Source organism: Gorilla gorilla, chromosome 7, assembly GCF_029281585.2.
Source record: "Gorilla gorilla gorilla isolate KB3781 chromosome 7, NHGRI_mGorGor1-v2.1_pri, whole genome shotgun sequence".
Classification (NCBI taxonomy): Eukaryota; Metazoa; Chordata; class Mammalia; order Primates; family Hominidae; genus Gorilla; species Gorilla gorilla.
The window spans coordinates 138,887,698-138,909,303 of NC_073231.2; the positions used below are offsets into that span (position 1 = coordinate 138,887,698).

Here is a 21,606-nt window from a genome sequence, read left to right on the forward strand (position 1 = left end):
GCCTTCCTGTCCTTTCAGCCTGACTCATCAACTGTCATTCAACACCTAGTGATTGTGCCCAGAACCCCGCCCCTATAAGTTCCACCCCTCCAGATGCCAGGGTGCCCCTAGCCCTGCCAGCCTTCCCTCCCCTCCATCCCCTCCCGCAAGCTGCTTCTAAGCAGCAGGCTCCTACCACAATGTCTGATCTCTCCCCTCCTTTATGTCAACCATTCCAGAAAACAAGTCAGAACAAGATTTTGCTATCCATCAAAGAGAATTCCAACATCCTCTCTCTTCCCAACAGCTCTATCATTCTTCTCAAGCATTTGCATGCTATTTTGGAGGGATTCCTGGAATCCACTACAGAAAAAAAAAAAAAAAAAAGCCTTTAAACTTGCATTTTTGAGATTGGAGGAATGAGTTCATCCAGGAAAAGAAACGTACCCAGGGTCACGAGATGAGAAAGTTTGAGTCAGTCCTAGAGGCCTGGGTTCCTCTACGCTAACAGTCTTCTCTCCTGTTGCTTGCACTCCCACCTGTTCTGTCTTGCCAGTCAGAGTTCAGTCTCCGTGACAGAAGGGGCTGTGTCCGGGCTATATGACCACCAAAAAAACCATCAGGTCTCAACAGCCCTTTAGTGGTCTGCTCAGTGGCTTTCTGTAGTCTTCAAGAAGGAGTTAACTTATCTGAAAGAGGCTTTTATTTGAGAAGAGTGAAAATGCCCCCAGAGAATGAGAGCTGGAGTCTCTCTAATGAAATGGCTGAACAATTTGATTTAATCTGTGACAGTTTTATGCAGTGGCTGAAGGTGGGAGAGAGGGTACCGGAGACATAATTGCTTCTAAGAACAATAGAAAAGGGCAAAAGAGAAATGAGTTAATTAACACTGGCTCTGCAAATTCTTGATTTCTTTCTCCCTTTCCTTGGTGGTGTAACTCTTAGGTTTCTGGGTCATAGAATCATAACTGCTATTACCTTATTTTCCCTCCGGTCTTTGGACCAATGTTATTTCCTTTGTGTGAACTTGGACCTTGGTTTCCTGTTCTGAAAAATGAGATGAGTAGAAAAGATGATCTCCAAAGAGCGAGCCTGATAACCCCATTTAATTTTAGCAATCAAGACTCAATGGTTTTTAAAAATTATTAATAGAACAACCATTGGCGTTTTTCAAATGAAGTCCTATTAGACAGAATCCCAATCTTGTCTTTGTGTGCTACAGAATCAAGGGAAGACAGTTAATGTGTACAACCACCTTCTGTGAGGCAATCTGCAGATATTGTTGTGTTTAATCTTACAAGCATTTCCGAGGGCAGATACTCTTTCACTTTGTTAATGTGAGATCAGGGGTTAGTCACCTGCCCACTGTCCTGGAGCTGGAAACCTTACATCTCCGGACTTCAGGACCTACACCTTTTGTTCAGGACCACGCTGCTGTCTCTCCAATGTAAGGAACTCTGGTCAGTGTGCAGCTGGCTGCCATTTGTGAAGAAGCATGGCATGGAGAGGTCACATACTGGCATGGGGTTGCCGTCGACAACGTGGGATATGCCGGCCAGCAGCCCTCCTCTTAATAGGTTTCTGTTTCGCAGATCTGGGTCCTTTCATTGTGTGCTCCGCATTATCTCATAAATCCAGGTGGGGAGGCTTCTCAGAACCTTCCATTCCTGGGACAGTGTCCCAGGACAGTTGTATGCACCTGGTCCATCTTGTGCTTCTGATGCCTGGCCTTGCCGCTGGGAAGGAGGGTAGCCCGAACCCCTTTATCGTGCACCGAAGGGGAGAGAAATTGAGGAAGTCCAACCAAGGGAAGGCAGGTCATAAAGCCAGGAACTGAACCCTTGGTGACAGTTAGAATTAATTTGAAGACATACTTAGGGATGCTACCTTCCCTTTGTTCTTAGAAATTTCTGCTGCAAAGTGTGACAGCTATAAGCCCATTCATGTGACCTCTTCTAAGGCATGGAAGTGTGGTGCGGCAAGTGGCGAAGCCTCAATGTCCACCATATATGTGAATGCCAACAACAACGGTGATGACCAGAACACCCCCATCCCACAATTGGTCAGCAAGCATCCTCTGCCAGGCGCAAAGCTAAGTACTGTCCAGCCAGTATGTCCTGGGTTGCTCAGAACAACCCCACTTTATAGCTGAGATAAATTAAGTGACTTGTCCAAGGTTATACTGCTAGGAAAAGGTAAAGCTGGGATTCCAGCCAGGTCTGCCTGGCTCTAAAACCTGTGCTCTAACTAGCCACCAGTGCTGCCCTGTTTTGCTGTCCTCTGACAGAAGAGATTTTCAAACCCAAGAAGGCAACAGAAAAGTGATTTTTAAAAGTTATCAGGCCGGGCGCGGTGGCTCACACCTGTGATCCTAGCACTTTGGGAAGCTGAGGCAGGTGGATCACGTCAGGTCAGGAGTTCAAGACCAGCCTGGCCAACATGGAGAGACCCCGTCTCTACTAAAAATACAAAAATTAGCCGGACATGTTGGCACATGCCTGTAATCCCAACTACTCAGGAGGCTGAGGCAGGAGAATCACTTGAACCCAGTGGGCGGAGGTGGCAGTGAGTCGAGATCAGGCCATTGTACTCCAGCCTGGGGAACAAGAGTGAAACTCTGTCTCAAAAATAAAATAAAATAAAAGTAAAATAAAAGTCATCAAAGCAAACCTTAGGAAGCATAAACTTTAGGGGAAACTTTAATACAATGGAGGCCCTGAGAGATCTCTTGGATGTCACTTGGCAGTGTTTGGAAGCCCAGGTCTGGGTTTCCAGTGGGGATGAGGGGTGCAGAAGTGCTGCTGGGAGCAGAAGAAACAAGAGAGCGAGGCCAGTTGAGGCATGCTGTGGTCAAAAGGGCAGGAGTGAATCGCAAGGAATGTTTTCTAGCCTTTCACAACACTATTTTTAAAAAGCTGTTACTTAGGAGGCTGAGGCGGGCAGATCACGAGGTGAGGAGATCAAGACCATCCTGGCTGACATGGTGAAACCCCGTCTCTACTAAGAATACAAAAATAAATTAGCCGGGCGTGGTGGCAGGCACCTGTAGTCCCAGTTACTTGGGAGGCTGAGGCAAGAGAATGGCGTGAACCCAGAAGGCAGAGCTTGCAGTGAGCTGAGATCTCGCCACTGCACTCCAACCTGGGTGACAGAGCGAGACTCTGTCTCAAAAAAAAAAAAAAAAAAAAAGCTGTTACTGCTGTGGAACAAAACAAAAGAAAAGAAACAGAAAGGAATACTAGCTGTGCTTTTAGAATCTCTGTTTCATAAAAATGTGCCACTCAAATGCATACACGTGGAAAAATATTAAAGAGAAATTTCCAAAATGTTTCCAAGGACTCTCTCTGGGTAGTGATTTTATATGTGAATTTATAAATTTCTTATTTACTTACACATTTCTAAAATACCCAGATTTTCTCCCAAGTGCCTGAATTGCTTTTATAATCAAAAGGTTGGAAAGAATGAGGGCGCCTTAAAGAAGAGATTTTCAAAGCAGGCAGGCCTGAGTGCAGATTCCAGCTCCCAACCTACTGGCTGTGTGTCCCTGGGCAAGTTAGTTCACTTCTCTGAGCCTTGATTTTGAAATCCACTAATTTGGGATACAAGTATATGCCCTATGGGGTTGTTTTGAGGTTGAAATTATGGGTCATATCTGAAACAGAGATATGTTTGGTAAATGGCAGCTAAAAATTTACCAAAGCTAGATCCCGTGCAGGGGCTGGGGGGTTGGCTAACTCACTGTGCAAGCTTGAGCAAGTACCTTCCTCTGTCTGGGCCAAAGAGTCCTCAAATCTGATGGGGAAAGGGTTGGGCTGAACAGTTGGTCATGGCGCTTTTACCTCAACCATTTTACCGCCGTGACTGTACCCAGTACGGGCACAATTGACTAGGGACTTGCTCAGTGCTGCCTGTGGTCTGACCCTTCCTTTCAGGAAAAATAAGAGCTGGCACAGGGGCTTAGCATCCGGTGGTCTCCCTGGCAGGATTTCCGGGGTCACCCACCACATCCTGACCTCACTTCACAGGTGCACCTCTCCTAGTGTGAGGCTGGGGGCTGCCAAGGCCGCTTACCCTGTGACCCACATAGTCCCCTGCTCTCCTCTAGGGCAGGTGCAGCTGCAGGCCTGTTCTACCTGCTCCCACCCCACCCCCATCTGCTTCTCCTTTCTCTACACTGCAGAGGAGGGCTGCGGCATACCAGGGGCTCTAGGGGCACTGGCAAGACCTACAAGGGCAGGCACTCAGCTCAGAGAGGAAATGCAACTCCCAGCCTTCTTCTCAGGCCTGACTCCAAGCCAGAGGCCCTTAGAACCCCCTGGGGAAGAACGTGGGATCCTCTTACCTAAGATATTTCGAACACCTGGAATCCCAGCATGTTGGGAGGCTGAGGCAAGTGGATCACCTGAGGTCAGGAGTTCAAGACCAGCCTGGCCAACGTTGTGAAACCCTATCTCTACTAAAAATGCAAAAATTAGCTGGGCGTGGTGGCAGCTTCCTGTAATCCCAGTTACTCAGGAGGCTGAGGCAGGAGAATCACTTGAACTCGTGAGGCAGAGGCTGCAGTGAGCTGAGATCGCACCGCTGCACATTCCAGCCTGAGTGACAGAGCAAGACTCCATCTAGAAAGAAAGAAAGAAAAAGAAAGAAAGAAAGGAAGGAAGGAAGGAAGGGGGAGAGAGAGAGAGAAAGAAAGAAAGAAAGAAAGAGAGAGAGAAAGAAAGAAGGAAAAGAAAGAAGGATTCCCTAGAAGCTCAATACATAGAATAGATGAAAGGGAGTAGCTGCCTGGGGCTGGGGGCTCAGCTCAGCATCTCATCCCTCTACTACTCTTGATAGGATACCTCAATCCTGGGGCATCATAAAGCATCACTTGAAAAGTAGCAACTCAACACTCTCACAGGACAAGGGAAAGGCTCAGAGAGGACAAGCAATCTGCTCAAGGTCACACATTAAGTTTGGATGAATGCATGACTCCCTGCCCAGCACTCCATCCCCTGCAGGAGAGGCAATGCCCATCTATCTGTCAACCAGGCTGCAGGCCTGACCCACATGTCCAGGAGCCTGTATGCTGGCCCCCTCTACCCTTGAGTGCCCAGAAGGGGATCTCATACACTCTCAGGCTAACAGAGAGGCTGGGCTTTATGCTAAGACCAGAAGAGGATGGAGGTGTCCTAGTGTACATTTTAAGGTCATTTTAAGATATCATGGAAAGAAGCCAGATTTGAGGCCTGTCAATGCTGGGGCAAGTTTTAATTCCATTCTTTATTAAGTCACTAGACCACTCTTTCTGCTGTTTTTGTTTTTGTCTTTAATGAACATAGTCATATGTGCCTTCCTGGGTATTCTCATGGAAGGATTGGCAAGAGGAGGTGTTGAGGGCTGTGCACACCCTACAGTCTCCGTGGCTCACCACCACACTGACGCAAGGGCCTCAGTGACCCAGACGTGTCAGTACGGTGAGTGGGCGTCTTATGAAGAGCTGTCTGGCATACGGAGGCGGGCAGCATAAGCCATTCCTGACGTGGCTTTGATAGTTCATGGAAATAAAAAGAGCCCATTTCTTTCTTTCTAGATAGACTTTCTGTACACAGAGGCCCCCAACACAGGGATGGTGAGGTGGGGCACCACCCGGTCAGCCTGTGGCTCTGTTGGACCAGAACAAATTTGCTGACAAAACCAGGCTATAAATGGGGTTTGGCCTAGGCCAGGTCCTGGATACCTCTAGATCGTATAAGCAGGCTGGCCTAGCAAACATTGGCAATGAAGAAAGAGTGGTAAAGACAATTATTTTAATCCTAGCCATTACATAGAATGGGGAAACAGTGACTAGGAAACAGGCCTTTTCTTTTCATTTCAAATGTGGATACTTGAGAAAGGGAGGTTTCATCACAGAAGGTGGAGGTAGATGGAAACTTTCATGAACATCCTAAAGGTCACCCAGGCTTCTAGGCACAGGGACTATAAAGTCCGTGATTTCTTTATTGCATCGTATTTCCCAGCAAGAGTTACTTTTCCTTTTTATTCGTACATGTGAATCACAGCATTACTCATAAACTTATCAAGCAAGATGGGAATCAGCATTTCACCTGACACAGCATTTGCCAATGACCTGATCTGGGATCTCCCCTCACTGTCAGTCACTTGTCCAGGGACATGGACCCCAGAACCCCACACTCTGCAGCTCCCAGGCATTTGGTCTAATGGGGCTTGGTCTCTCTAAAGAGATCTCCATGATGTTTTTAATTTGCTGTTAATGTGCTCCTCTTTTGAGCTCACTGTTCCCTCCTTAGCTCCTCAGGAAAGCCAATTGCCTTAGGGTGGGTCACAATTCGACGGTCATTTGTGTGACTGAATGGTGAGTGACCGTCTCCCCTACTGGACTATAAGTGCCTTGAGAGCAGCCAGCAGGTTTGTTTCTACTCTCGGCTGGGCCTCAGTAGATGCTCCTTAGGGAAATAAAAGGGAACAGTTAGAAACAGAAGAAACAGGCCGGGTGTGGTGGCTCATGCCTATAATCCCAGCACTTTAGGAGGCCGAGGTAGGCGGATCATTTGAGGTCAGGAGTTCAAGACCAGCCTGGCCAACATGGCAAAATCTCATCTCGACTAAAAATACAAAAATTAGCTGGGCGTGGTGGCCGGTGCTGAAATCCCAGCTACTTGGGAGGCTGAGGCAGGAGAAATGCTTGAACCCAGGAGATGGAGGTTGCAGTGAGCCGAGATTGTGCCAGTGAACTTCAGTCTGGGTGACAGAGCAAGGCTCCAGCTCCAAAAAAAAAAAAAAAAAAAAAAAAGAAAGAAAGAAAAGAAAAGAAGAAAAGAAAGGAACTGAAGAAACAATGTGGGGCCTGGGAGGCCGTGGATTGGTGGTGTGCTAGTAAATGTCAAACAATCAATGTTTCAGGGGGAAAAATTCCTAATAGTGTGTGCCAATTTCTGTGGTGTAAATACTCCCACCATGCTGACTTCCAGTTTCCAGTGTAACATCTCTGAGGACAGAGTAGGAAAAAGATGAGTGGAATGCTCTCATAAGCCAGCACAGGCTGCATCCAGACACCACTGGAGCGAACCGACTCTTTATGAAATCTTTCTCCCAACAAGCATCTGTTTTTGGAACAGTCGCCTACAGGCCTCTGTATTTGTTTTCAAAACAAAAGAGACTAATCTAAGTGGGCATCCACTATGCGGAGGGCCTAAAGGAGATGTTTAAAATACACGGACTCATTTGATGCCCCCAAGAACATGCTGTTTTATAGACGAGAAAACTGAGTCTCAGAGAGGCTAAGTGACTTGCTCAGGGTCATACAGCTAGCTCAGGGCTGGGGCCAGCATGGGAATCTGAGTCTCAGAGAGGTAAGTAATTTGCTCAGAGTTACAAGGCTTGTTCAGGGCTGGGTCTAGCCTGTAAATCCTTTGTCTTCTTACTCCCACTCCTAATTCCTTCAGTAATACCTTCATCCCAGCTTAATAAAACTTTAATTCTAAAAGCAGATGCTCTAAGAGCTGGGTCTGCTGGCAAGACCAGAGGAGGATGCACACAGGCCTGGGAGCTGGTGTGCACCCTGCCCCGTGTCTGCAGGCACCCTCGCTCCTGACCGTGGTGAAGTTGTCCCTTCTCTCTGGACAGTAGTTGTCAACTCTGTCATAAAATCACTGGGATGGGTGGCTCCAAGACTGTGAGAGGAAATTTATCTCAATTGTTTCCCCTAATTTTATCTAATTTTCATTTTCTTCACTTTCTGTCTTTAGAACCCACAGTGGGCCAATCAACTCCCCTGAGATTGTGGCCAAGTCACTTTCCTCTTTTGGTGTCAGTTAGCCTTTCTATAAGTAGCGAGGGAGCCAGCTGGAGGCCTCCCTGTGTCCACCCCAGATTGGTGCCGGCCCTTGATGAGGCTTCGTGTACAACAACAGGAGAGGGGGCGCCAGTGCGTATTGAGGAATTGTGTGTCCTAGGTGTGTTACATGTACTCTCCACTTGACCTCCACCACTCTCTGGAGTATGCATCATTACACTGAGGCCTTTTGTCTAACCGGGGAAACCAAGGCCAGAGCATTCACATAATGTGTCGGAGTTTGCCCAGCTGGAAAGTGCTGGAGGCGGGACTGGAATCCAGGCGTCTGTCTCTAGAGCCTGGCTCCCAGCTACCGTGTCCTTAGGCCTGAGGAAAGGGATGGAGGGCAGCCTAAAGCAGAGCTCTCCTTTTTTCTGGCAAGGTTATGGTACTTTTTTGTGTGCTAGAGGGTTATGCTTGTCATAGTTATTCAGTAGGTGGATTGATAGGTTTGTGGATAGAGCGGTGCAATGAGAGGTGGGTCCAGACACTCTGGTGCTTGGAACTTGCATTCAGAGGATGCATATTTTGAGCTGATTGTCCATGTGACTTGGATGGCGTGCAGCGGGGAGAGGGGAGGAGTGGGGGGAGGAGGCGCACCTGCAAACTGGAGGGAACACGTTCAGTTCCCAGGGTTAGTGGGAGAATTAAATGAAACCGACTGCACTGACTACACTTGGTCCCCTCTCTTCTCTCTCCCTGGCTCTGTTTCCTTCGTGGCACATACCACGATTTGTCCCTATGTATTTGTTTCTCTAAATGCTTACTGCTCCCAGGGCAACTTTCTTAGGATAGGGTTCATGTCTATTATATTCCTCAATGAAAAGCCATGATCTAGCCGGTGTCTGGCACATAATGCAAGCTCAGTTAGTTAGAATGAATGACTGAAGGTATTGTATATAAACTGCCTGGCACAGTATAGGCAAGAGGTGGTCCGCTTCCAGGGAAGCCTGGATTGTCTGAGGTAGTTATTTTGCCCCAAGCACAAGCCAGCAACAATTCTCACTTTCTTCGGAAGCTCTTTAAGTCTCCCAACTTCACTCACCAACCCCCTCTACACACATATACACACCAAGTCCTCCAGCCCTAGTTCTAGTCTGCCTAGTGCTAAGGAGCGAAGTGTGACTTTGCAAAGCTGTTTGACAACAAAAGAGAAACACTGAGCCCCCGACCCCTAAAATTGCTGTCTTAGCTAGAGTTACCATAATCAAATTGCCTCCTCCCTTAGCGGTTCTCAGATAGGAGGAAGTGGTTTGAACAGAGTGTACTTATTTCCTTCGGAACTTGTAGGGAGATTGAGAGAGGGAGGAAGTCGATCACATGATGTGACCTCAATGGATATTTTATTGCAGGAAGAGAGGGATAGATGGATAGATGGATAGATAGATAGATAGATAGATGGACAGATAAATGTACGAACAGGACCCTTGAGCTGCTAACAAGAACCAAATGGTTTGGTCTGAAATATGCTGGAAATTTTGATGGGAACTTTAAGTTTCAGCCTCTCTCAGAGCTGGGAGAAATACATTCTTGATGAATGTCAAATAAAAACATAAAACCCAGCAGCATCTATTAATGCAGGGCACTGATTTAGGTGTACTAGAATGAATAATTTCTGTCTTTAAAAAGGCTCATTTCCCTTGGAAATACATTGCCAGATTTCACAATTTAGAATGGGGAAGTTTTCTTCTGAAAGTGACTTAGGAAAGTGTTATTCGGAAAGCGACTTTAGTTTGCTGCAATGCAAACCTACCCCTGTCTGTTTCGTTTATATCAGATGGAGGAACAAGCAGAAATACATATTCAGAAAAATGGAGGAGTGCCCCACTCATTGCTTTAGCTGTTTAATCCATCATATTTAACACTGTTTATTAATAGCTTTCTGCCTAGGAAATGTAAAAGGGATTGGATATATTTTAATTGTCTGATTTAGAAATGATATCAATAGCTCCTATTTAGTACCTATTATCTCATAGATAGTACATGTAAACTTCTTTCAAACATACAGAGAAACTGGTCTTCTTTTTACGAGGAAAATACTCAAAGGGGCAAAGTGACTTGTACAGAGTCACAGACTTCTTTGGTGGCCGACCCAGAATGTTGACTCAGGTGCAGCTGATTATGGCACAATCGTTCTATGTTGCCATCTTGCTGCTCTGATCTAGATTCTAGATCTGTTTTAAGATGAAGGAATCTAATTAGATTTCAATTTGTCTATTCCATAGGTTTTTAATATTATTATACTTTCAGAGCATATTAAGCACTCTTAAATAGAATTCTTCTTCTTATTTTTTTTAGATGAAGTTTCGCTATTGTTGCCCAGGCTGGAGTGCAGTGGCGCAATCTCAGCTCACTGCAACCTGCAACCTCCACCTCTCGGGTTCAAGCGATTATCCTGTCTCGCCTCCCGAGTAGCTGGGATTACAGGCACCTGCCACCAAGCCCAGCTAATTTTTGTATTAAATAGCATTCTTCTAAATGGAGACTATTAGTTGCAACAAATTTGCCAGAATTTTTACCTGGGCTTACCTCTCCACTTTTCAAAGGACCACAGCCCAGTTTAATAGACTTGCAGCTCAGCATCTCATAGCAAACCACACAATGACAATTTAAAGACTATGCGGTGCATTTTTCCTAAAGTCAAGGGCACCACTTTAAACACAGGCCTCAGCTCTGCATCTGCTTGTTCTCACTGAGGCTCCCCCAACCCTTTAGAGCCCCTCACTTGCCTCTACCTCCCACCAGCTACGTGACTTGGACAAGCCACCTAACTTCTCTGAGCCTCATTTCCTCAGTTTTCAAAAGCAAATAACAATCACAATCCTATAGGATTGTTCTGAGGATTGCAGAAAAATAACTTTTTATGCATTGCTCCTCCCCAGCCACTCGGGATGGTAGATATCACCTCCTGACACCCCCATGCACAGCCCCAAATGAGGACATTCTGAGGCCAAAGCTCAGGTCACTTCTTTGACACCAGGCTCTCTCCGTATGTAGACACCTAAAAGAATGTGGAGTGTGCCATATTTCTTAGAAAATTCCCGTTGTCCTAAATCTCTTCCAACTCTAACATGCCGTTTACAGAATTTATATACTTCACATGTTTGCCTTTCCTTTGATTCCTCCTTTTCCCCATACACATACCACCTGCTCAGATTGTTATTAATTATCTTCGGCATCTTCTTAAAGAAGATGCATACAATCACACTCCAAGTAGCGCTATTGCAATCCCTCAACCCACCTGGCTCCATGCACCTTTAGACATCATGACTCCAGCCTGATAGCATTTACTGAGCACATGCTGTATGCTGAAACTGGCCTGGGCACCTAGCATATGTCAATTTCTTCACTTTGCCCTATACCTGTGTGCATTAGGTACCATCATTGTCACTTTACAGATGAGAAAATGAAGGCCTGGAGAGGTTTAAATGAGTCCCTCAAGGTCGCACAGCTAGGAATTCTGATGGCAAATCCCAATTGTCCTTTGTAAGAAGCCTGCTAAGTACAAGCCTTTTTGGCGAGGATGTCTCCTCTGGCAGCATCCTGCCCCTGCTCCTCCAGCCCTTCTCTCCACAGAATTATGCATCCAGCACCCACTGAGCCACTGCAGTGTGCTGGGCACCAGGTTGGGGGCTGGGCTTCTCTCAAGACATTGCCCCACCTGTTCTCAGGGAGCTCCTTTCTGACTCCAGAAAGTCAACCCCTGCCAACTGCGTGTTGAAGAGGCCCTGAAGTCTCTCCCCACCCCATCTCTGCCACATCCCCCCCAAATACCTTCACACACTGGGCATGACTCCTGTGGGAGCTGTCTGCAGAGGGATTGCTGGGTGCAGAGTCACTGCCTCTCCGTCTGTCAACTGCTGCTGCTCCAGAATAAACAGGCAGCCGGGCCTCTCGCGGTTGTGGAGAAGCAGCCCATGCTACCCAGAAGAACTGCAGTTGCTAAACTGGCCGCATACTTCCTCTGCTAGGAACGAGGAAGGCACAGGGCTTGCAGAAGGGCAGGTTCCTGTTTTCAGTAACCACTCTGAGCAAGCTTCTCTCTGCAAGGACTGGGAAGATAGATGGGTTATTAATTTTTTTACAAAGCATTTGAGAATATGGCCAGCTTAACTCTAGATTCTGGGATTTCAGAAGCTTGGTCTTCTTTCTCTAATTAAAAGGCAAATCAATGGGGCTGTGAATTTGCTCTTGTGCATCCCCAGAGCTCTCTGGGCCCACGAAGGCTGTGGCTAAGAGCTGCAGCTTCTCTGATTTCGGTTTCCCAATTTTTACAGCTTCCTTCTGTTACTGCCGAATGGACCCCAGAGCAATGCTTTGAGATTAAAGGAGACTAAAGAGACACAATGACTTGGTGCCAATGTGTGGGTCAAGGGAAAAAAACTAGAAAGAACATTATGAGATGGCAGTTGTTTGAATATATACTGCACAGTTGATAATACTGTTCCAGTCTTAAGTTTCTTGGACATGGTAATAATAGTGTGGTTATGTGGGAGAATGTCTAGTTCTTAGGGGACATGTGGTGACCAAGAGGATGTCTCGTATCATGACGGCTATATCTTTCAAAGAGTTTGTTAAAAGAAAAGCTGCATCCCTATATCTACAGCCATCATATTGGCACAAAAGTTATTGTGGTTTCTGCCATAGAAGTAATGGCAAAAACCACAATCATTGTGGCACCAACCTAATACATCTACATCTATATATCAAGACACAGAAAGAGAATGAGGGAGACAGAAGGCAAACGGGACAAAATGTTAATACTTGGTGAGCCTAGGTGAAGGGGATATAGGTGTGCAATGTTCTACTCTTGCAACTTTTTGGTGAGTTTGATGTTAAAATACATGTGTCTTTATGTTATATATTATAAAATGTATGTTGTATATGTTATACATTATGTAAATATTGCATATAAAATCTCCCTACTTACAGTATGTGAGTCTCAAGCAGGGAAACTCAGGCACATGGGGCTTCAGAGCTTACTGATGAAACAGGTAAAATTTCTGGAATGCTGACCCCAAGATTGCCTGGGAATTGCCTGCTTGAGCTTGGAATGCCAGGTAACCCACACTGGGATGGCCCTCAGAGCCCCTCACAGCCCCTCACACCTCACAGAGTGGACAGAGCATCAGAGACTTGAGTGATCTGTGCACAGTCACACAGCTAGTCCCAAAGAAGAGCCAGGGCCAGAATCTACGGCTGGTGACCCAGGCCCCAGTCCAGTGAGGCCGACACAGCCACCCTGGGACAGTCATTTGGAAACCTCACTTGGGGTAGTTTGCAAAGATGAATCAAAACCCTCAGAGCTGCTTCTAAATTTAGCAGGCAGGCACTCTGCACTAGAGAGATGGTTCCTTAGACAACTTGTGAAAACACCCGCTCAAGAAGAGCATGCTGGGAAGGTACAAAGGAACTATTGCAAAAGACTGAGTGGGCAGTTTGCTTTACAGGGAAGACTGGATAGGCAGAAATATGCAGAAGTGGAGATTTTCCCCCAGATTCACACAGAGGAGTAAAAGAGCTTTAGACTGATAGTCAGAGGTATGAGTGTTGTGATGACTTTTTAATAGACACTTACCAAGAAAGAATCTAGTACAGATGAAGCTCTGAATTTATTCCCTGTCATTTCTTTAGTAAAACTTTATTGAGCAAGGCATATTCCACAAACTGGGATTCAGCTGTTAAAAAAAAAAAACAAAAAAAACAAAAAAAAAAACTGCAAAAGCCCTGCCCTTTCCTGTACTTAATTTAAAGGGGACTACAGAGACATGGCGACTTGGTGCAATGTGTGGGTCATGGGAAAAGAACTAGAAAGAACATTATGGGGTGGGAGTTATTTGAATATGTACTACACAGCAGATTCTACTACTTCCCATAGGAGGAGTCCTATGGGAAAGACTGAATATGTGACTATCAATTATGGTGACCCATCAACGAAACTCAATGGGTTGATGGGACCGAGGGGCGCAGATGTGCTACTTTGCACAGGTGGCCAGTCGTGGGGTGGATGGGCTCTCTCTAGAGATATCATTAGGCTGAGAACTGTAGGAGGAAAGGAAGCCAGCCCTGGGACAAGCCAGGGCATGAGAGGTGTGCGCAGAAGGGACTGCTGGTTTCACACAAGCTTTAAAAGTTTTTGGGAAAGACAATCAGCCCTAAAGATGTTCAAGTCAGAGGCAGAGGCAGACAAGAGAGAGGCCCATAGAGTGGGTTCCTGTTCCAGGGGTCCCGTTCACAGGAGAAGCTACAGAAGAAGGAGAAAGGCAGGATGCAGAGCCCTGGAGGTCAGGGCTGCAGGCTCTTCTCTGTTTTTTTCCAGTGGGTCATTGGGTGACTGGGGGGCTGCTGCTAACCTCCCCCGACCCCCAGCCCGGGGTGTTTATGACCTCCCTTTCGCCTCCTGGAGTAACCGAGGAAACTCAGTAGGTTTGAGAAAGTGTTCCTCATACTGGGCACTGTGCTATCCCAAAGCCTGGGCTGTGCCAGAGCAGGGGGATGGAATGGAGGTGTTGGCCCTGGGCCCAACCAGAGAGGGCAGGGCTGAAGCCTGATGCCACGCTAGACAGGTGACTCAAATCTTAGGCATCTGTTTTCGGTAACCCCAAGCGGGGTCTCAGCCTCAGCACTTTGGACATTTTGGATCAGAGCATTCTCTGGTGTGTATGTGTGTGTGTGTGTGTGTTTGTGTGTGCATGTGTGGGGCAGAGTTGCAGGGCTGACCTGTGCATTGGAGGATGTGCCACAGCATCTCTGGACCTGACCCCCTAGACAGCAGGAGCCCCCCACACCCCTCCAAGTCGTGACAACCAAAAATGTCCCAGAAATTGTCAAATGTGCCCTAGGGAGCAAAAATTGCCCCCAGTTGAGAACCACTGGATCATACCCATCCCAAAATAAGACACGTGTGAAGGTTGTTCTTTCTTGGGTTGTAAAGTGCTGCCCTGAGGGCAGTTGGTTTTCCTGCTTTTGTGTGGACTCAGCTCTGCAGCACGTCTGCCTGCGCTCTCTGGTACACATCTCAGAAGCTGCTGTATAGCAAGGCTCCTTTGGGTGGCTGTGTCACCCATCCTTCCTCTCCACCATCATACACGTGACCCAAGAAGAGGAACTGGTTTGTGGTCTGTTTAGGAGTCCCTGGGAATTAGGGCTTGGAAGCTACAGTATGGGCAGCCTGTGAGCTGCATCTTAAAGGAGGAGCAGTTTGCTGTCAAGAACTGGGGTGGGAGCGTGTGAGCCACGAGCTGCCTAAGGACAGTAGAGGAAGAGCAGGAGGTGGACTTCTCACAACAGAGGCCCAGCCAGGGAGGACTGTGTTGTGAGTTCGCTTCCATGTCTTCCCTGCTCCTCCACCACCCTAACCATTCCTCTGTCAACCATTTTCCATACTGTTCCTCAGTGATTCACACACCTTTTTCTTCTAATCCATCAAGAAGTCTCGAGTCCAAGAATATTGTCATTTATTCAAGCATGCGTTTTGTGCTCCATACATTCATTCAGTTATTCATTCAACAAACTTTTGTTAGCACTCACTGTGTGCCAGACGCTATGCATGTAACTGTACTACGTGCCAGGCAAGACTAGGCCCTACCCTCAAGGAGTTCAAAGCCAGACACTCTTTATTCTCTGTTTTCCAGGCCCAGAACAAAACAGTGTTCACTAAGTATTTGCTGAATTACTCAATTTAGCCAACATCTATTGTAAATTTCGTGTATGTATAACCTATATTCAGAGGACAGACGGGGAGAGAAATCTCAGGTAGTGCATGAATGTATCTCCATCCCTCCCCGCCCTCATGGAGTTTCTGATCTAGCAGAGGAGACAGACACACATATCAAAACCCCAGGGGGTAAAGAAAGATGTCGGTAGGGAGGGGGCCAGGAGAGGAGACCAAGAAACCTCTAGGGCTCCTGGTTTCACACAGGAACTTCATGGCACTGAGGCATGGCGGGACCACATTAGATTCCATCCCAGCAGCTTGGTCTTCTAGGTCCATGTACTGAGTCAGCACAAGAAGCAAAGACAAAAACACATAGCAGGTGATGCCCCCACCAAGGACGTCAAGTGTAAGCATGGAGTCAGGCCAGGCTCTGCTGTACTGGCCGAATGACACTGTCAGGAGGTCAGGCTTTAGGACTCAAAAAGACACCCAGTACCATCTGTGTAGGAAGCAGCTGATTTCCAGAGGGCTTTGCAAATTAATTAGAATTAACTATTGGGGCCCAGACTAATAACCATAGGCAAATAATAACAATGCCAGCCATGCATGGATTGAGAGTCACTCAGTTAAGTACTAGGCTGTGGTCATCACCTTATTAAAGTGAAATGTTCCCCTATGTAAAAACTAGCTTTACATACTTCACGTTGTCAGGAGCCAGTTGTTATATTTCTCCAACATGGGTTGATGGGTTTCCCAGGGGAAGCAATAAAAAGCCACTTCTCCAGCTTCAGGTCTCGGAGGAGTTCCAGGTTCTAGGAGGTTAAGAGATCCTAAGGCAATTCAGCATCTTGCGGCAGGTGTGATATTGCAGCCCCATGCTGGGTCAGAGTCACAGCTTGGTCCAGTATGAGCAGATTTCCATTCCTACTTTATAGCTTGATTTGTTTTCCTCTTTCAACAGAAATATTCAAAAGTTTGGAAGAAGGAAAAGGCAGTCTTGGGAACTAGAAAGCTTTCTATCAATGGAGAAAACCAAGTGTAAGCTAATTCATTTGGTAGAGAAGTTCAATACCACTTATTGAATGCAAGGCATGACACTTGGTGCTATAAAACTGTTGATGGGATTCCCATATCAAACCGTATGACCTTCAAGATCGCATACAAGATAGAAGTTCTCGAGAGTAAAGTTTTGCCCCCTCTATGGCTGGATGAGTGCTGACCCACTCATACAATAATTTAATAACAGTTTTTTGAACTCCTTCTATGTGTTAGGCATTTCTCTGGGTATGGAGTTAGAGAAATAAATGAGTAAAGTCGTAGAAGGGAACTGAAGGCATGGGGACAGTAAGAGGAACTCTCCCCTTAGAAAGGTGACATTTGAAATGAGTCCAGAGTGACTCTGGCATGAAAATCAGAGGAAAAAACACCAGGCAAAGGACATAACTGGTACAAAAGTTTGGGGCTGGAAATGCTTGTGTTCAAGGAGCAGACAGAAAGGAAAGGGAATGAATATGGGGGAAATGCAACTTGGCCTTTGCGTATATTACGTATTTAGTCTTTCCACTCACTGTATGTATCTAGACTTCATCTGAAGAAACTGGCACTCATAGGGCTTAACATAGTTGCCTCCAGTCACTCAGCTGATGAGTGACACCACTAGGCCTAGGCTCATGGGCTCTGGAAGTAGGAAATTTGCTGTCACTATTTCACTAGCCTCCCATTGGGTCTTCCCACATCCCACCTCTCCCCGCCAATGCTCCCTTCCCATCCTCTTTCAGCCCTGTGTTTCCAAATAAGACTCAGGCCCTGCTGCCATCCTCCTCAAGCAGCTGCCCCAAACTCAGGACCATCTTCATCCCTTTCCCACAGGATCCACTTCACCCCTTTCCTGGCATTCAAAGCTCATCAATCTGTTCTCCACCCTCCTTATCAGCCCCATGGCAATGTCAGCACTCAAGGCCTCCATGCCCCACTCACCATAGGAACTCCCCTACCACTGTGCACTGTAGACAAGCCCCTCACCTCTTCCTCATGCACTTCACCACTGCCCTTTCTTTCCTGCGTGGATGCCTTTCCCCCTGCAAGGGCATGGGGCAGGTCCCTTCAGGCCCAATCCAGTGCTAACATCTAGGAAGATGTCCATGCATCTTCCTAGATGCCTCTCAACCAACAATGATTGCTCCCTCTCAGAAGGCCACTTGGCGTTTTATTTGCATCCTAGGAATGGGACACATTGCATATTGGAGTAACGAGCAAGAGAGGATTTGAAGTACTTAGGAGTTGTGTGATCTTGTGGGACTCTCTGATTCTTTCTCTCAGCCCAGTGATGTTACTAATACTACTTTTTCATGAGGGTCCATACATAATAATGTGTACAGCCCACCTGGTCTCCTGGTCTAGCGCAAGGCGCATAGGAGGGGACCCACCAGATAGAGGTGCTTTTCTTTCCTTTCAAATTGGAGCCTGAGCTTGGGAAGGCAGGAGTATGTCTAACCATGACCATGGAGCCTAGCACAGAGGCTATCTCCAAAGATGTGATCCGTAACTATCCCTCAGTAAAAGAATAAATGAAGGTTGTGCCTTTTGAATTAAAGTACATAAATTGTGAATGGTGACTTTTCACCTCTGGGGAAGACAATAAGCTAACTATGAAAACCATCTGCGGGGAGAGCAGACCCTATTGTTTCTCTGGAGATAAAAGTTTATGTTTCTGGAACATCTCCAAAGTTGGATCAGTGGTCCATCTGGATGATCTGATTTCTCCAGCTGGAGTGGAACCTAAATGTGTATGTCATCAGAATCTTCGGGAGGTCTTTTGGCACTAAAAATATTCTCAGGAAGAAGAAGAAGAAAAAAAGTAGCCGCTTTATGTCCACCACAACTGTCTGCTGCGAAGAGCTGCACAGATACGTTGATTCGTTCAAGCTGTTCTCTTCTGTCATTGCTCAACCTAGACCCACTGCCTCCACATCGGGGGAAACCTTACTGTTCTCAGCCATGCAAGGGTTGATGAAGAGGTCAGCAGTGTTCCCAGAGGTTGGGAAGTTCTCTGAGCAGGACCCAATTTCAGTTGTTTGCAATGTTGCTTTCTTTGCTCACTTCCTGTAGCTGCACTCCTGTGTAAGCCTTCCTGCCTCTGAAGGATTGTCACACAGGCCCCACTCAACAGAACACAGCTCCAACAGAAGCGCAGAGGAGGAAACAGGCATCTCATTTCTAAGCAAAGAGGGCTCTAGCCAGGAATGTTGAAACCTTGTATTGTATCTTCCCTTGGTGCCAATTTAGAGTCTATCTTCTGCAAAGGGCACAGAGATCCTTGTGAACTCTGTTTAAGGACACAGACAAAAGACAAAGTCTTCCCATGTATATGGTGTATGGTGTAGGGTGTACGGTGTTGGTGTTGGTGGTGTTGGGTGTTGTCAGGCCCCATGAAGGGAATTTTTTCAAGGGTGTCTCATAACACCAACCTTCCTTATCTTTTCTATTGGTCTGACTTTCAAAAACTGTAAGTTCCAAGAAGGCAGGAGTGTATCTGTTTGGCCAGTTATTGACGGCTAGCTTTGGCACTTTGCATGCCTGGGGCAACTAGCAAAGGTCCACTGGAAAGAGGGAGGAAAAGAAGGGACGGAGGGCAGGAGAGACAGGGAGCAAGTTAAGAAAAAAATCTTTCCCTCCCTGTAGATTGCAAACTTTCTTAAGGCCTTAATCATTTTTGATTCCCTGCAGCATTGGGCACATAGAAGGAGCTCACAGATGCCCATGGAATTATCCTGATAATCGACTAGCTTGCTGCAGCAGAGCAGGCTGTGGGCACCGGGAAAGTGGAAACAGCGGCTGGACATTGAGCGATAAGGCCTTTGCGGCTAGCTTCCCCACGTCACCGGAGTCAGGCCTCTTAAACACTCTGCCCTGGTATTTTCACCTCCTAAACAATAATGCCATTAAACCTTGCCCAACCACTTCTAAGTGTGCTTGAACAGCACAAAATGAGGGTAGGATCTGTAACAGCATTATGATGACTTTTATTACAGTTTCCTCTAATGTTCTCATTCTATGATGCCTTAATACTTTCATGGCATATAGTTTTTTTCTAATGATAAGATTCTGTTATTGTTATCAGTTTATGCTGATAGCAATTTGCCAAAGCAAACTCGAAACTAGCCTCGATGTAATTTAAAACAGTGTCATCCAGTTATAACCGACTAGATGGGTGTGAAATCATCTGTCAGCACCTGCTTCGGTGCCCACTGAGCCACAACTAATTACACTTAGTCACGTGGGGCAGACATGGAGGGAGAGCGATGAGTAGGCAGGCCTAGTTGCTATAGAAATAGTTCTGGCCAAAACAACATTTCAATCCCAAAAACCATTTTTAGGCTGGAAAATTTTATTTTTGTTTGAGTAGCAATAATAAATAATTATAACCTGTAAAGCACGGTACAGATGTCAGTTATCATTATTTATTATTGGTAATACTTTATAACCTGTAAAGCACTGTACAGTTGTCAGTTATCAAGTATTTTTTGAACCTGTTACTTAATTTTCACAAGAACTCTTTGAAATATCAATTGATTTTAACAACTGCTACCACTATTTATTGTAAACTTGAAACATGTATGCACTTTACATGTTATCTCATCAATTCATCTTAACAAATGAATGAGGTAAATATTCTCATCCTTATTTTACATTAGGGGAAACTAAGGCACTGGGACTTTAAATAGTTTTCCTAAGAACACACAGCTGGTTAGAGGGGGTGTTGGACTTGAATCTGGGCTGATGGACCCCATGGCCTATGCTCTTGATGCCACACCTTGAAACATATCACATACCCATTTTACAGATGAGGAAATGGAGACCCAGAGAATGAAGCCAATTATCAAGTTGTCAGTGCAAGAGTCAGTAAGATTTCTTCAACCCAAAAGCCCATGGTCTCCCTATTTTTTTCTGCATCTCTTTAAAATAATAATAATTATTTTATTTGAAGAGGATTTGAAGAGGATAATGTTGGAATTGTGTGATGTGGGTTCCAGAATCTAAGCAGGCTCACGGACTCACGTGTGCCCTTCTCATCCAGTGCCCTGCTGCCCCGTCCAGGTTCTAGTGAAGCCACCTCCTCCTCAGATGGTCCCTCTGCACCCAGTGGTTCCCAGTTTTCCCCCTGGCTCCCCTCTCTCTGCATGGAGCCACCTCAATCACTCAGCCCAGGCCATGCCTCCTGTGGCACTGTCCTCTGAGAGGTGACCCTGATCTCTCCCACCATCTATGCCATTCCCTCTCCTGTGCTCATGAGGCCATTCCCACCCATCAGCATCTCAGAACTTTCTGCATGCATTGTGTTTTCTAGGGCAGGCATGGTGAGTCCTTTCTGCTGGTCAAGAGCTGGCCCATGGCATTTACTGGAGGAAGGAGGGAGGAAGCAAAGAAAGGAGGGACGAAATGGAGAGAGAGGGGCAGTCTAGGGGCTACTGGAAGGAAAATAGAAAAAGACTTTGCCTCTGTCTAGGCAGTCCCCACTGCTCTAGCTCTTCTCCTGGGCCCTGAAACAAAGCTGCAGAAAAAAATGACTAGAAAGAAGCAGTCAGGGTCTTTTACAAGTTATAATGATGAAATTATTTTTAAAAGGAAACATATGCCCATGTGTATGTATGAAGTACTCATTGACAATGGAAGGGAGGCTCAGGAGCCTGCATTTTAAATTCTCTTTGAAATAAGAGGGCAGCCATTGCCTCGGCTATCACTCATGGTGTCACTTTTAAAGTGTGACACCTTTGCCTGGGAAATCAGAAATTTTCAAGTGCCAAGCATTTAAATGGCTTCTGACAGCCAGAAGGTGACAGAGGCAATTAGGCTTCATGTTTGTAACAGATGGAAAAAGGCATTTTGTCAAGTCTGCAAGACCTGTAGGAAAATATGACAGGTGCCTGCTCTGAACTAAAGAGACAAAGCCAAGGCTCAGGTCCTCTCCATTTCCCAGCAGAAGTGCCCGGGAGAGACCCCTTAGAGGGCTCCCCCACAGGGGCCTGGGAAGGCCTCCACGCTGTGCCTCCACAGGCAAGGGGGACAGTTCTACAGCTAGACCACATGGACTGCCGTGCCTGTCAAACATGTCTGCAGAAGGCAGGTTGAGTGCAGA

General features: G+C 46.4%; 2 protein-coding genes across 9 annotated transcripts in view; one reads left to right on the top strand and one right to left on the bottom strand.

Annotated features, from left to right (window-relative positions):
- Nucleotides 1-21,606, top strand: part of LOC101148708 (thyroglobulin) — a 218,394-nt gene that overhangs the window by 146,863 nt on the left and 49,925 nt on the right. The gene's annotated exons all lie outside the window — the stretch shown is intronic.
- Nucleotides 1-21,606, bottom strand: part of SLA (Src like adaptor) — a 66,944-nt gene that overhangs the window by 27,372 nt on the left and 17,966 nt on the right. Inside the window, exon 2 of one of the 2 annotated variants that reach the window (XM_063709523.1) lies at nucleotides 11,588-11,865. The exons of the other annotated variant lie outside the window; for it this stretch is intronic. The gene's annotated coding sequence lies outside the window, so the exon portion shown is untranslated. The remainder of the gene's footprint in view (nucleotides 1-11,587; nucleotides 11,866-21,606) is intronic. 2 annotated transcript variants of the gene reach the window in all.